This window comes from Procambarus clarkii, chromosome 12, assembly GCF_040958095.1.
Source record: "Procambarus clarkii isolate CNS0578487 chromosome 12, FALCON_Pclarkii_2.0, whole genome shotgun sequence".
Lineage (NCBI taxonomy): Eukaryota > Metazoa > Arthropoda > Malacostraca > Decapoda > Cambaridae > Procambarus > Procambarus clarkii.
Window position 1 is genome coordinate 43,871,626 of NC_091161.1, and position 17,525 is coordinate 43,889,150.

General features: G+C 42.1%; 1 long non-coding RNA gene across 1 annotated transcript in view; it reads right to left on the bottom strand.

Moving 5' to 3' along the window:
* Positions 1-13,188, bottom strand: part of LOC138363913 (uncharacterized) — a 56,879-nt gene extending 43,691 nt beyond the window's left edge. Inside the window, exon 1 of the long non-coding RNA XR_011228261.1 lies at positions 13,034-13,188. This is a non-coding gene — a long non-coding RNA (uncharacterized lncRNA). The remainder of the gene's footprint in view (positions 1-13,033) is intronic.
* Between the last annotated feature and the right edge of the window lie 4,337 nt (positions 13,189-17,525).

The window sequence follows — 17,525 nt, forward strand, 5'->3', positions numbered from 1 at the left end:
TTATCCATAACACCATAAAAACACCATTCTTGGAAACAAATAGGATAAAGTATTCACCAAGACTGGATACAAATTAATTACAAGTGAATTCAATGTCTACTTCCCTAAGTCGGTAATGACGGATTTAAAACTGTGCAAGGGAACACGTCCTGAGTACTGGAGGGAAGAGACTATTGAGAGACCAGCTTAGCCTACAAACACGCTCGTGTGAGCAATTAATCGTTCTGCAAAATCAGTGTGGTCGAGCATCAACAACTCCTGTTATCGACTATGAACTTTGCCAATTAATTGTTAGATAAGTATAGTGATCACTTAAAAAAATAGACTGGTTATAGAGCAGGGCTACCCACCCAGAACCGATAAGAATTATTTCAATTAACTTATTCTTTACATTATCCCATGTAAATACAGGCATAAACTTGTGCCCGTGCCTCCCTCCCTCTCTCCTTACTGGCTATTCAGCTCCTGCCACCTCTTGAGTGGCTTAATCTTCATCAATTAGTCGTCTCGTCACAATCGACTTTATAATGGATCCAGAACGGGCCGAAATGTCGTTGCCCATTCATCTTCTAGTGTGAGGTTTCGTGAACTAAACATTCTTGTTTCCTTGTTATGTCAAATATATTTGTTGCTGGTTATTACTTTGTCATTATTCAGCAGGGGGAGACGAGAAGTTAAGTGACTACATTATCTTGGTGTATCATGAGGCATTCTCAGTCGCCGTTAAGGCCTTGACCATGAGTTTCAGCCCCCGTGACGGAGTCTCTTGCCTATTACCAGGCTATATTCTACTTTACAACTAAGCTGTATTCTCTTTAATCCAGTAATATTTAGTAGGCTTACAATTCTAGCAAATTTCAATTAGTTGATTAATTTTGATTGATAGGCTGTATTAAACCCCCGAATTTATGAAAGAGCAAAATCCCTAGCAGGATCATTTTTAAATACACAGTCCACTTTGAATTAATAAATTCCAATATAATAAAATAAATCATTTAATAAAAAAAATCGTTGGGAGATTTCCCCACACCCCCTTCATCTCCAGGGCTTGTCTCTTCGAGCGACTCTCGTTCCCGGGCAGGAACGTCGCACGAGGAATGGAAGTGTTTTCACTGGAACATGAGGATTCTCTCGAAATGTTGGAGACCATGGACAGTGAGCAGGGTGTGCTGGAGTCTGAGGTGGCTTCTTTTAGGTCAGTGGTTGTCATGAGGTTCCCTCCTCGGTGCAGACGTGTGGGCATCCCCTTGTGGGTAGGCCGGAGTGGAGGGTGCTAAAACTGTAGCCGGCAGTCATGATGGTCATGATTTGTATCTAGTTTTGAAGCGGAGAGGGGGGGAGGGTCTGTTTCATGCCTTGAGCCCCGCCTCCAGGGGTGCTTCTGTCCAAGTTGCCCGAAAGATTTTCAGAGGCCGTTGTCGATTCTTTGCATGGAGTTTCGGCTCGTACTGACCGGCCGGGCCCTGACGTGTAAATATATACTTCAGATGACTCTTCATTTAACTTGTAGTTCTATTAATGACAACGGGCTGCGTTCCATGGTAACTGATCTCTATGCTTCATAGGCAGGGGGTTGATGTGACTTTTGTTCAGAAACAATGTTCGGTGTGTGACTTTGTTGCATTGGTTGGAGGAGTATTATTTAGTTTTGTTAAATCTGGTACAAATGTTGAAAGGGGTACGATGATCCTTCTTTCCAAGCAGGCGCCTAGTTCGGTGTTGCACACGGAAATGACTAGGATGGCAGGATTTTGTTGGTCAAGATCTCTTATGAAGGTGGCGATTCCTTTATTATTCATTTACGCACCCTCAGAGGTGACTAGGCAGCGGGAACATTAGGATTTTTTTTTTCAGATAAAGTTTAAATTTTTTTTGAGACATGCTACACGTGCCATGGTGTCTTACGGGGAATTGAACTGTCACGTCGGCATGGGACAGTAGCAGTCTCTTGCCTGCAAATGTGTCCCCTGCGGTGATTGAGGCTCTTCAGTGTTTTGGTTTTCGGGATGCGATGTGATTCGGGGGGGGGGGGGTGCATTGGCATTAACGATTTTGTCTTCTGGTTAGTGTTCTCGTCTCAATAGGTTTTACGTTCATAAGTGAACATAAACACACGAGATAAGGTCGGTGGTATCTGTTTGGACGGTACCAGTTGCTTTCTCGGACCATTGTATGGTGCTGGTTAAGGTTAGGGCTCTGAGCCAGGTGCGAGTGGAACGATGATGGAAACTGAACTGTACTTTGCTATAGTGTCCTGATGTTCGTGCTCGGTTTCGGGAACGGTGGGCTGTGTTGGTCTCCCGAAAACATTGGTATCATTGTCTTTTGGACTAGAGTGATTGGTGTAAGGGCGAGTGTAAGAGGTTGTTCACTGCATTAGCGAAGAGGATGGTGGCTGCACGCTATTAGTTATTGCATGTTCTGCAGGAGTGGGGTGACTCATTTGTATGGGTTAGGTAATCGGGGGTTTGAAAGGTTTGGGGATATTTTATTCTGTAACGTTTAAATTCGTCTGTTGCGGGAGATGTTGGCTTTTTCTAATATAAAATAAAGAAATTATTTTATATTAGAAAAAGTCCCTATTTTGAATAAACAGCATGTTATAATTGATGAATACATCTCTGGGGTCGACCGCTGGATGGAATGGACTTTGTCTGAGGACAGCTTAAACAGAAAATCTTTAAAATCTTGTTAACCTCTTCACAAATGCAGTGAACACAGTGATTGAAGGCTTAAAATTAGAAAATAAGTTTATTTTGAATTGCGTTACTTTTTTGGCAAATGTTAATGTGAAGACCCACAAGCCTGGATAACCTCTTAGGCCTATAATTTCGCAGATCCCCAAGACAACTTATAAACTCTCAGATATTGAACAAAATCTCAATGCCTCCCAACCACGGTCCCTTTTTAATCTAGCAACTAATTCATCGTTCTTGAAATAAAACCCCACAAGATCTTTGCTTTCCTTGGCCTTGACAGTCATCATTAACGTACCAGTGGAAAAAAACTCATGATATTCTACACACAGTAATCACACTAAGGTGACTGCATCAGTGAGAAAATATGTAGGGGCCGTGATGAGGATTCGAACCTATGCAGTGGGTGTTCCCACGCACACGCCCTGGTTCGAACCCTCATCACAGCTCCTACGGATTTTCTCACTGATGCAGTCACGTTAGTGTGATTACTCTATATTAAAGGAGGAGAGTCAGAGGGAGAACATTCCTGGGTGACAGAGCCAGAGTGCATGGGGGGGGGGGGGATTGTATGGAACTCCTGCCCCGGCTTCAGTAGAAGCCTCAGGAAATCCTTGTATGTTCAGTAAAACTCCAGGTTCCAACCCTTATACCATGTCGTGGCCTAGTTGAACAGGGCGTGTGTGGGGGGGGAACACCCACTGCATAGGTTCGAACCCTCATCACGGCTCCTATTGATTCTCTAATTAATACTCCGTTTCCTCTTTGCTTCTAGCTGAAGATCTTTGGGTGCACTACGCTGTAACCTGAGAGTACCTCAGGTGTACACACCCTGTTTAAGCAGCTGTTCCATAAGTTGAAGCGAGTTATAGCAGTTATCCCTATGTAAATGGTAACCTTTGCGCTTCAGTGGTGCAATTAAACTCATAACCCTTCGAATTGTTTTCTCAATTCCTGCATATACTTCAAAATCAAAGATGTAACCAGTCTTTGATTCAGTATGTACAGCTTTACTCCATACTTATCAGGTTAATTTGGATTAAAATCTTTGGAAGATAGACGGCTCCACCATGTCATTGTGCCTTCATCCAGACAGATGTTTGAGTAATGTAGCAAGTTTTGACTTTGTTAGATATACCATTAATGTTCTAACTTTAATGAGTGTCTGTACTGTCTTCGGGAATGCCATTGTTATGAGTATGAAAATACTTAGCAATCGTTACATATTGCTTTGAAGTCATACAAAAACTGAAAGAAGCTACATGCCACTTTTTACCAGTTTGCCAGAACATTGACATCATTGGCACCGTCACAATTCCCATCAACTTTGTCAGTTGCAAATATCTGGCAAGCTCTTTTACATTCACTTCCCACTCATTCTTTACTAGGTGAGAAGCATTGAACATGATTTGTGATGCATACAAATTTCTTTCATATGCCAAATACTTCTGTAAATCTCTCATAATAAATAACAATAAATCCCAGAGGAGTGGTTGGTGCTGGGACAGTCAAGCCTGGTGTTCCAGTAAAACTCTGAACAAATGGTGCAGTGTTGTCAGTAGACCAGGCTTCACTACAACTGGCATGTGGGGTTCTAGTGGTAAATAAATCGTCTGTACGTGGGGCTGCATCAATAGCCACATCAACATCACTATTCATTTTGTATCGTATCCTCACCTGTCGTTTCTGCCACTTAACTATCAACATAACATTATTTACACATTGAAAATATTAGAGGGGCTGGTCCCAAACATGCACAAAAAAATAAAACCACATGAGACCAGAAATCCTGGCATTATGTGCAGAATACCCCCGTTGAGAAGCAGAGGTGCAATAGGTACTCAAAGAACTATCAACATCAGAGGCCAGAGACTGTTCAACATGCTTTCACTACACAAAGGACATAACTAGCCGACACCCTCGCACTGTTCACGAGAGCATAACCACCTCCAAAGGATACCTGATCATTCAGGCTGCGAGCAGCCTCGTCCAACACCCTGATTGACCAGGCCTGCAACGAGGAAGTCTGGTCGAGGACCGGGCCACAGACGTTCAGCCCCGAAATCATCGCAAGGTAAATGCAAGAAAAGGTATCGCTCACTTTCTGCAGTGTCAAGGTCACAGCCCGAAAATTCATTAAGTAAAGTCAAACTTTGTCGGTGAGTTTTTCCAATGTTTCTTGCTAATACTCTCTAGCTTTTTCATATTTTTTTTTTAATTAGAGATGGATTTGCTCTTACTGATCACTATCCACCACAGTAAATTTTCTGTCTTTATAAAGGCAGAAAAAATGAGGAAAAACAAACTGCACACGTTTAGACACGGGTACAGCGCTGCGGTCACGAGTATGGTCACTAAGATACTGAGACTCCCGCTTGAGTGGCTACCCACACGGCGGGGTGATGACTCGGGGGAATACAGAGAATGATAAAACGTTGGCGCCCATTTTAAAACAAGTCCCATAATGAGAAATAGATTTTTAACATTTTATTTCCATGATGGGGGCTAACCTCATGGCCCTGAACATGTGTTTTGTAAATCATTGAGCGAACGTCATCGACGAAGTGCATATTATTAATTAACTGCTGACTTATCATCCGAGGCAAAGAGCTTCTCCTGGCCCGCGTCTCTGCACTGCTTCACCTGCTGTCTCCCATGGCGTCACTCCCTCACTAGTTGTCCTCCTGTGTTGGGTGCACCATTCAAACCACCATGTTCCGTTAGTGTCAGTGGGTACTCATTAGCTTCACATTCAAGCTTCCTCACAGCTGAGCCGTCCACTACTGGGCTTCCTCGTAGGTGTCACAGGTCACGTTCCCAGGAACTATCCCGAACCCTCTTTTAGAGGTAGGCTGTTGCAAAGGCCCCCCCCCCCAGATTAAATGCTGGTTACGGAGATCGAGAAAGGCTCGTTGACTTCATGCTCCACAAGGAAGATGAATGCAACGTGCCATTTACCGAGTTTGAATTACTCGCGGCTCTAAACAAAGGCAAAGCCACATCCCCCGGTGAAGATGGTATCACTTATGACATATTGCGTCTGCTCCCTTTAGTACCAGGGAATCCCCTGCTTGAGCTATATAATATGAGCTATGTTACTGGGGAGCTTCCTAACTCTTGGACCAACAGTATAATCATTCCAATTCCCAAGCCAAATCAAGAGAATGCTTTCCGCCCAATTTCCCTTACTAGCTGCATTTGCAAAACATTCGAGAGAATGGTCCTAAACCGTCTCCTCCATAGAATAAGAACCATGCTATCCCCCCAGATATATGGCTTCATGCATGGAAGGAGTGTACATCATTGCATCACCACCTTTCTTACCCTGCACACTGAAAAGTCATACACCACCTTCCTAGATCTTAAGTCTGCCTTTGATATTGCAAATAGACATGTTATCTTGAGTGAGCTTGCAAGAATGAATATTGGTGGTCGACTTCTTTGTTGGATCAGGGGTTACTTATCCAACAGGAAGTCATCTGTATTTTTCCAGGGGCATAGGAGTGTAACAAGAGACTTTGAACTAGGTACCCCGCAGGGTGGTGTCCTCAGTCCTACCTTATTAAATATCTTAATAAACACGCTGTTAAACTCTATACCGAGCAAACCCAACGTCCACATCATTAGCTATGCTGATGATATAATGATACACACCACTGGGTATGCTAACACGCAGAACACACTTAACTCTGTATTACTCATGTCAGGAGCTAGGTTTAATTATCTCAGCAGAGAAAAAGATACTAAATCGGCGCCCACCCAGGCAGGGAGGAGCTGTTCGCAAGATGCAATTGTCTGATGGCTCCCAGCTCGACTATGTAAACAGATTCAAATACCTTGGCCTTGAGGTGCCACTGTATGGTCCTGTTGTATTCAGACTGTCGTCAGTATAAAGAGAGGCTCCGAGCTCTCAAGGCTGTTGCAGGTTATCACTCAGGCTATGGTGCCAATGTCAGGATTGTCAAAATGATGTAATTTGCATACATCATATCTTTAGTGGATTATGCTGCACCTCTGCTTGTTTTGATGCCTGAAAGAAAGCTTGGAGGGCTTGAAAAATTGCAGAACGAAGCCTTGAGGATAATCCTTGGGTGCCCTCGTACCACAAAGATACTTAATATGAGAAAGGAACTTAATATTCTGAGCGTTGTTGATCGTGTTACTGAAATTAACTGTCAAATTGGTATAAAAATGCTTAGGCTAACTCATCCTAATCCTTGCACAGAAGCCCTCCAGAATTTCTTTATTGAAGATCAGCATTGTTCCAAATGGATAACAAAAACTGGAACTCAACTCAATGTATGGGGTTCATGATTTGTACCAAGAGAAACAACAACGGCACTTTCCTGCACCGTGGGAGGTTACACCCTTTCCAGTTTTAATCCCTCCCTTTCCACCCAAGAAGCAAATTAGAGATCAGCCCAAGCTTCGTCTTGAGGCAAAGCTCAACGCCTTAAGCCATATTGATGCTCTGTCCACAGAGCACTCTCTCTCTCAAATTATATACACTGATGGTTCCCTACACCGCACCACGGGTGCAGCTGGAAGTGCAGTTGTCCTGACAATGGGCGTTGGCCTATACTTTGAGTGGGGAGTCCGTATAAACAACTGGGCCTCTACCCTTCAGACTGAACTATTTGCCTTGATCCTTGCACTGAAATGTGTACAAGTCTCCAAACTTGATACATTAATTGTAAGTGACTCCTTATCATCCTTAAATGCTCTCAACTCTTTAAGACATAACTAACATGCTCGTGCCCGAAGCTAGACACAAATACAACAAAATTATTAAGGATGGTAACAGTGTCCATTTCATGTGTCTCCATCTCATGTTGGCCTCCGAATGCATGATAGAGCTGATAAGTTAGCCAAAGAATCTGCCTTTAAAGGAGCCGTTGAGTGTAACCTTGGATTGTCAATGAGCAATCTGAGAGCAGCAGTACACCGAGAACTTCAACAAGATCTTGTAGATCTGAGGCAAAGTGAAATTGACACCAGTAATTCCATCTATCATACTATCATGCAAGAGGAGCCACACATCTATGGATCATCCAATAAAATCAGCAGACTTCTAGATGTTACTGCTGCTCGGCTTAGACTCTGTTACAAGTATCTCTGGGAATTCTCATTATCTGCTGATGTAGACCTGACCAAATGTAAACTGTCAACAAAATTATTCGCACACCCTCCGTCACTGATGGAGTGCGAAAAGATACGTGAATTTAGAGACAATTCTATAACCAATGTTCCAGCGATGTGTCAATATTTCATTTAAAATGATTTGCTACCAGAAATTTTAGCCAAATATCCCCAGTTTGCTAACTGTAGGTAGTAACTAAGTGATTGTAACCTATCCACCGCTGCCCACTGGATGGGGGGCGGTGGATCTCACGCCAATATTACACAACACACTACAGAGGGAAGGAAGGGGAGGAGTGGCGGCCCTGCTGATAAAGGTCTGGAGTTTCCAGGATATGGATACCCCAGGCTGCGAGAAGTTCAGATACTTCATAACAGGCACCATGACGATGGGAGGACTAAAGATAGTAGCTGCAGTTTATAACTTTTTTTTAAATGGCAAAGACCCAGGCAAGACCTACTATATTTGTCAAACACCTACAATAACTGAAAGGGCAGACTGTCGCCTATTAGAAATCGATCCCAACTTCAATCATGGAGACTTCAACCATGGATAGATGCAAGAATCGTATTGTGGTGTAATGTGAGCTAAACTATTGGACATGGTAACAAGAAACCTTTTAAGCCAACATGTCAGGGGATCCACTTGACTAGAGGTAGTGATGAACCTGCTTGACTTTACCTCGAATTTACTAAACGATTCACATATATGGGAAATTAAGTCCGAAGCCCCATGGGAATGAGTGATCACTGTATTTACATTTGAATATATAGTGGGAGTAGGGATAACTTATGGAAGGGACCAGAAAGCCAAAGCCTGGCATACCGAAAGGGAAACTACAAGGAAACAAAAGTGTTAATATAAATACCATAGGTAGTAAATCTCAAGGATAAAGGCTGCACAGACATGAACGACTACATCACCCATTAGAGTAAGGAGATGCCACAAGTTTGTCCTGGTATGAGAGAATGGAATTTCACGACTTGTGTTAAGTTGTGCGAGTGAGTACGACCAGATGTATATCAGCGTGGAATCTCCAAAAGTGCATATCCATCCTTGCACTCTCCTGTATCCTCTGGTCTGGGACCAAGGTCTGCCTCGCTGGGTATCTATGGGCAGCCCTCGGGCTGGGATGGCCAAGGATATTGCCAGAGTTGTTACAATGCCTTTATCACCAGTGTTGATTATACAAATCAGTGGAACTCGGTGGATCCAGTCGGAGATACAACGTAGAGGGTTAGTTTCGTGCTCCCAGGCCAGGAGGGTTCACTTCTGTTAAGGCAGGTTTCTTAACCTCCCTCGGTACTTTTCCATGACATGAAACAAAGATTACTTGTGTATGGAATTGTTATCGATTTAGGCATTTGTCTCCTATTTGCTTATTCTTTCACAAAGTCATTGGACAAAGGGAAACTAGACCAAACGATGTTCTTTTCCAGTCAGAGGCAACCTGGCCAATACCGTGCAGCGAGCACCAAATTGACAGAACCCATCAACGGCATCAACTGAGAGAAAACGTGAAGCCAGGGAGAATCTTCTAACCTTGTCTGTATGTGGTGATGTTAAAACTATTACTCCAAGCAGACCTAGATAAATTATGGACTGACTAAGTATTTCAAGGAGTACCCAGTCCGTACTCCTAACTCTTCCATAAGGCACCCAGGATACAGTAGAAAATGTATACATGTCAAATGAAAGAATAAAAGGTCAATTTAATAAAGTGAGATGGAGAACAGACCGGAGACAACGACAGGCTCAGACAAAGAGGCTAAGAGGAGGAGATGCCCAGTCACCAAGGCCAGTTCCACAACAAAGTGGCTATAGTTATAACTGATCATGGAATGACCTGCGGGCATTTGATAACAGGGGCCTACCTTCCCCTTCCCCTACTCCCCCTCCCCCCAGAGCAGGCCGTGGTTCAACCCCAAAAATAGAAACCAGGTCAATTGATTGAACATAATTTCAGAAAACCAAGGGAACGATCGCCAGGTGTAACATTGGCCTCGCAGAGGTGCAATAGATTTTGAAGAAAGACACTATGGACGAGGCAATTAAAAGAGGGCTATAGAAGAGACGACGACTACGGGTACAACGGATCAAAGATATTGGTACAACAAAAAGAGGCAAGTCCCATACAAAAGATTTAGTTCCGTCGAATATTCTCAGTTGAAAGTGTTACGACCTAGATGGTCTAGGTGATAATAAACAAGCTATTTGGGGCACTCCTTAACCTACTGCCCGAGACTGAAGTACACGACCCACTTTGTTGGCCCTAAACTCAGGCACACCTGGGAGGATGCCAAAGCACTGGCAGAGGTTTTTGTATTAACTTAAGGATAAAATTACAGGAGAACTAAGGAAGGTGGAGTCTGATGGACCACAAATATGGCCCAAACTACAGTGCCTCGTATTTGTAACTGAGGTCATCCTCTTCATGGTGGACAACAAATCGTACTGCCAGATTATAGGAACGATGATCAGAGCAAGTGTTAGTGTGGCTACAGCAGAAATATTTATGCATGCAGCATATTTATGGCTTCCGCACACTATAGTGAACACCAGCCACACTACTCAACTCGTCCTCGGGCCAGGCTCGTTAGTGCAGAGGCCGTCCCACGAGACTGGTTCATCAATTTTAACACCGTAATAAAAATATGTTCCCATTCATAATTTAATATACAATAAAATTCAATGTATATTAGGCATACATTATGTAATTAGTTTTTTGGGCTATTATTTGTGTTTGTAGTACACTAGTGAAGCATTTACAGACTTGCTATTCGAGAAGCGGATGTCAGTGAAGCACTGTTGGAGAATAGTACTTTAATCGGCCAGACCGCCCTCGTCAATAAAGGACAAATGATCGTTAATCCAGCCAACAAACCACTTGTTTATCAATGAAAAACAGGTTTACACAAAACGCGTCCTCTGTTCATTCCATTCAGTGGTCGATCCTAAAGACTCGTTCATATATTTAAACTAGCTTGCTTCCTTCGGAGCCTTCTTTGTTAGCTTGGAATAAAAGGACGTAGTTAGTGTCCTTGCTCTTAATGCCGTTATCTGTGGTTATAGGAGCTCCGCCAGTTATTATATAATATTTTCTTCCCCAATAAAGAGAGACTTTGCAGTTACAAATCAGGAACACCACGTTACCGCCTTCCAGAGACCCAGAAACGTTCACCTTAACACTTCACAGGTCCTGCCGCCTGACCACAATATTTGTCGACTTGCAGAATTGCTACAGCATTCAAGGGCTACCAATACCTTGTGCACGATACTGATGATGGCCACGTAGCTGCAAGTGCTCAGCCTCCCGAAACTGTCCGACGGTATATTCAGCTTGCTAGGTTTAGCCCCGGTACTTTCCCTTCACGCTAAAACTTTTCGCTTCCCAGTCTCCCCTAACCCCAAGTGAAGCATCACCCTCTTGGGTATTTTTATATATACACATCTATTTGATTGGACTGGTGGGATAGAAGACAGACTAACAGAAATATGGACAGAGGAGGGGATTGAAATTTAACCGAAATTGTTAGCTTAACATTAACCATATAATACACCACAACTTAATCTTCAAATTATGGGCCTGAAGAATGGTTAACCACTCGGAAGTGGCTAACGCATAGAGTACTTTAGACTATACCTATTAGAGGATCACTGCTTCAAGGCATAGTGTGTTAAACTATTAAAATTATTAAACGTGTTCCCTTCACCTATGGTACTTAGGTGGGAATATGTATCAACTACATAATGACCAACTGCGATTCGAGAGAAGATTTTCCAAGTAACTTTAATCCCTCCATACCTGCAGTAGCGTTGTAAAAGACCAAGTTCATGGGTCTGGTTGACCATACCTGCAGTGCTGTTGTACTGATGCACCCTCGTACATACCTGAAATAACATTAAATACATCAAAATACTAAATTGAACATCTTGTAAAGTTTGAGAAACATCCCGCAAAACAATCGATCAGGTCAGATTTTGGTTCATCTATAAAGCTGACTTACCACCGAATGGCGAAATCACAGACTTGACTTATCCAAAGCCCGTTCTCAACAACGGCCAAGTGGTCGTTAACCCGGCAGCCAAACATGAACGTTCTCAACACAACGGCCAAGTGGTCGTTAACCCGGCAGCCAAACATGAACGTTGTCAACACAACGGCCAAGTGGTCGTTAACCCGACAGCCAAACATGAACGTTCTCAACACAACGGCCAAGTGGTCGTTAACCCGGCAGCCAAACATGAACGTTCTCAACACAACGGCCAAGTGGTCGTTAACCCGGCAGCCAAACATGAACGTTCTCAACACAACGGCCAAGTGGTCGTTAACCCGGCAGCCAAACATGAACGTTCTCAACACAACGGCCAAGTGGTCGTTAACCCGGCAGCCAAACATGAACGTGAAGAACGCTTCACATTTAACTTGTCCTCAGTCTATGCTCGTTCATGCACTGATCCACAACAGTTCAAACATTTAACACGCTGTACTTAAAATAGTTTTTGATGTGACCTATTATATGTTATTTATTAGGCGAGGGAGACAGGTTGGAATACACTCACGTTGTTTCCTTCAACTATCAGACCTATACACAATTTAAATATACATTAATATTTACTTATATTGGAAAAAATATAGTACTTGGTTACACAGGACGTTAATGTTAATTTAGGCGTCTCTGGGGTTGGCTGCAGCGTGGACGACACTGACTCAGGATGGCTAGTTTCATTCACATAGGATGGGGGGGGGAGGGGATGTGACGCTTGCTACATTAAAAGTCTTTGGTCTGTGTTTCAAGGATTGAAATATGATAGTTCACAAGAAACACCTTATAACTGCCAGAATTTAACTAATAATTTTGTCAACATTCTTCACCTGCCTTTGGTGGAACGTTCAGTTTCACTATGAGTGTAACACTCAAGCCGCTGTTGTTGAACAGTTTATCACATAGCAGGCGTTTTTAGAATTAAATTGTTTTAATAATCATCAAAAGTTTTAATCTAGGTAAAAGTTTCCACTAATAGACAGTTATATTACTCAATATCATATTTACAAATGAGTAAACCAGAGCTAATTGAATAATTTTAAATAAAGCCTTAACATGTAACTATGCTTATTTAGACAATCAGCAAATATGGACTATTCTACCAACAGAATACAATGTGATAAAATAACTAATCATCTAGAGTAACTTGCCTGTAAGCCTGACGCAGGTAACCTCATGCACAGGACTGTCCAGGTGACTAATTTAGTAAAACCAATGAGGCGGGCGCTGAGCAGCACCTCTCCCCACGCCGGCCCGCGCCACACTGCCCGCCGCGCCTCTTGACTAGCTTGGCCTGATGGGTCAACTACCTGTGACGTCATTCATCTCACCTGACATGAGGCCGCCACACACACAAATAATTCACAAGTCACTTCCACAATATTAATATAGTTTATTTCTATTAATGTGAAATATGAGCAAGTGTGAGTATGTATTAAAAGCACATACTTCACTACTGGACATTAAACCCACTACCACACCCACCTATAGTAGCTTGGAAGCTCCATAACGCCTTCTGTAACTGTTATGTTGGGGTCTAGGCCAGGGGCCAGGTACAGCAACCGGTTACGGTGCTCAGCGTCCTGTGTGTATATATTACTGTATGCCTGTAGGGTCGAACTCTTAGGTCTTGGACCCCGCCTTTCTTATCGTCGATTGTCTAATTACCGAATCAAGACCTATTTTTCCTATCATATCATCTACATGTGTTTCCATCACACACACACACACACATTCCCAGGATACAGCCCGCAGCAGTTGTTTAACTCCCAGATACCTGTTTACTGCTTCGTGAACAAATCATCAAGTGAAAGAAAATCTGCCCATTTGTTTCTGCTTCGATCGGGAATCGAATCCGGGTCCTTTGAACTACGACCCTCGAGTGCTGTCCACTTGGTTGCGAGGACGTGTGCGTGCGTGTATGAGTTTGTGCGAACTCTCCTAAATGTACTCGCCAAAATGTGCCTGCAGGGTCAAGCTAGGCTCCTAGCCACCACCCCCCCCCCCCCGCCTTCTAAACGTTCTAAGATTAATGCAATGTCTTGTTTCCCCTCATTTATCATATTTCCATTTAAAACTTTGAATCGATTTATCTTCAACGTCTTTACTTCTAACCAGTTGCACTTATTGACAGCCCTGAGACTGAAAAACGTCTTAATGACGTCCCTGTGACTTATTTGCATCTCTAATTTCCTTGTGTGACCCCTAGATCTGCTGTTCCTAGCTTCCAACAATATTGCTTTGTCTACCTTGTCAATTTCCATTAGAATCTTATATATTGCTATCAGATCCCCCTCATCTCTCCTTTCCTCCAGTGTGGTAAGGTCCAGTTCTCTCAGTCTTATTTTATAGCTTAAACTCTTCAACTCTGGAACAAGTCTCGTTGCATTTCTTTGTAACTTTTCTAGTTTCTTCTTGTCCTTTTACAGGTAAGAGTTCCATGCCGGGGATGCATATTCATGTGTGGCTCTCACCTTCGCTGTAAATAGGTACAGGAAAGCCCTCGTGTTTAAATTTCTGAAGGATACACGGATGTTGGCCAGTATGCCATTATGAAGCTGTTATTCTGCTAATGTGGGCATCTGACATCACAAATGGGGTTATGTCCACTACTAGGACTTTCTTCCTTTCTGATGTAAGAATCAGTTTTCCCTTTTATCCTATACTTTTGTCCTGGTCTTAGTGTGCCTGTTCCAATCCTCATAACTTTGCATTTGGCCATGCTTTTTTTTCTGAAATATTTTAAGTGTGTCCAAATCTGATTAAATGCCTCACAATCTGCTACTGTCCTGAGACTTCTGAAACTTTGCATCATCTGTAAATATTGAAATGAAGGCACAAATTTCCTGTCAGGTGATTGACAAATTCGAAACAGTATGGGACCCATAAGCGACCCTTGTAGTACTCCACTTGTAACCTCTCTCTCCCCTCTGCTTCCTTCTTGAGAGAGAATCTCTGATCCAATCAGCATTAGGGAAACCTAAACAAACTGCCCCTGGTGTGGATGGTATAACTTGTAACACCTTGAGCTTACTGAATAATGTCCCTAGCCACCCTCTGATTGACCTCTATTAAATGAGCCTCTCACAAGGTATCTTGCCAAAGAAATGGACACAAAGTTTCATAGAACCAATTCCTATACCTATCTCAAAATTCAGACCCATTTCCCTTACATCTTGCATGTGTAAAGTCTTGTCTTGGAGTTCTTAGTCGAGTCATTTTTCAGGTCAAAGAAGAATTGGCTCCTAACCTATATGGGTTTATGCCCAAGTTTTGTTCACAACCATGTTTTGCTGAATATTTTGTACACTTCCAGGATAGGACACAGGCAGCCTTTATTGACCTGAACTCAGATTTCGATGAAGCAAATGGCGAAATATTATTTGAGAAACCTGCTGAATTTGGAATCGAAGGTAATCTGAGTTGGATAAAGAGCTACATATCCAACAGGCGTGCTAGTGTCCTATTTAAAGGAGTTAAAAGTACAAGAACGGATGCATTCAAACTAGGCACACCTCAAGGTTGTGTCCTAAGCCCTATGCTCTTTAATATACTTATGTGCAAACTTATCCATGACATGCCTGTACTATCTACTAAAACTGTTATATGTTATGCTGATGATATTTGTCTTATGGCAAACAGTAAACTAAGACTACAAACTTTACTTGATGTATTTTCCAAGAAAGTAGTAGAATGTGGCCTCATAATCTCTGTTGATAATACAAGAGCTCTTTTTTCCCCTTTCTCTTCATGTTAACTATACTATTAATGGAGTGCCCGTGGAGACTTTTGAGTCTTATAGATAGTTTAGAATCAAGGTTACTGATACAAATATCATCAGCAACCTTCGCAAAAACTTGTTGAGCGTCTTAAACCTCTCAAAACTCTCGTGAGTTAAGGATTTGGTATTAACATAAGATATGCTCGTAGTTTTTATGTTGCCTTTATACGATCTGTTGTTGATTATTATGCCTTGTATCTTCTTAATTTAACACCTAAACAACTACAAGGCCTAGATGTAGTACAAAAAAATGACATGTGCATCATCCTGGGTTGTCCTAGAACTGTCAGAATCGTTAACATGAGAACGGAACTAAGATCACCTTCTATTTACGAGAGAATAGTTCAACATAAAACTATGTTTTGTGCCATACGGGCTCACCATAGCCCGTGTTACCTGGAACAAAAAGTTCCAGGTAGCCAATCTTTAACAACAACAACATTTTGTGCCAAAACTTTGAAAAACAATGGTTCCCCCAACTCTATTCAAATTAAATTGAGATCCATTCTAAACAATTCTGACTGTTCAATCAATCCGCAAAAAGCACCTTACAGTGTGTGGCTCAGTTGTTGTGCCAATAATCTTATGAAACTGAATGTCTCTGTCTTGATAAAACTGTTCACTATATTCCCCCTTGGAAAAATGTGCAGGTCTCTATACATTATACACCCATCAGTGTAAAACAAATGTATAACACAAACTATGAGATGTATAACACTAGAAACTATTGACAGTCATCTTCAAAATCTCAAACCAACTGAATCCTATGCCTTTACTGATGGATCTGTGCAATTAGGCACCCGTAGAAAAGATTGTGCATGTGCAGTATATAAAGGGAATTAAATGATCATGCCTAGTACACAGAGATTGAACTACTGGGAAAGCACGACAGACTGAGCTATTGGGTATTTATCTAGCTACTAAATACATTAAGCTCCATGGGGGTGGGTGATATTTTGTGACTAAAAGTGCTCTGCAGTCTTTAAATAACCCATCACCAATTTATGCTTGTAATATTAAATGGAAAGTAATTTTTGCCAATGATAATAACCATTGTATAAAATTTGTGTGGATCCCATCCCATGATGGAATTGGAAAAATATGACTTCGTACATCAATTGGCCAATAAGGATTGCAGGAAAGAAACACTGATTGTGACTTGCATTATCTAATGAAATTATTAGAAACATAGAAATTAAAGAAATTACTTCAGATTTATTAGAATTAAGACATGGCCAGAGACCTGAAAGCTGCAGTATTAAAAGCTATGACAACTTTTGTAATAATAGGTATTTGTATGATCAGCACAGTAGCCGGACCAGGCAATATGATGTAGTCATTGCGTGAATTCGCCTTGGGATAGGAACATCTGGCAGGTTAGTGAGGCTGAGCCACTACCCAAATGTTCAGATTGTAAACTCTCGTGACAAACCTTTAATGCATTCACTAGAACACTATATTGTTGAATGTGAAACCGTAAAAGATTTTAGACCTCCTGGCCTATTGTACCACCAAATGTGTTACTGTTTCATTGAATCTGGAGTACTGGACGACATCCTAACAATTATCCAAACGGCCTATTGACTTGCTCGAGTAGCAGGGGGGGAGTTGTGTAAATCCTGGTTTGTGCCTCGGAGAGGTTGCAGGATCCAGTAAGTTCAGTAGAACTTCGGTTTCAACTACTTTTACCCTGTCGTAGCTCAGTACGATAAGGCAGTGTCTGGGATGCTCCCGGACGCAGGTTCAAATCCTCGTCACGGACCCTTGTGGATTTGTTTAATTTATCCAAAATTCGTTTGTCATTTGAAAGAAATAAGAACAATTTTATTAATATTAATCTTAAGTTGCATCTCTTATGACCC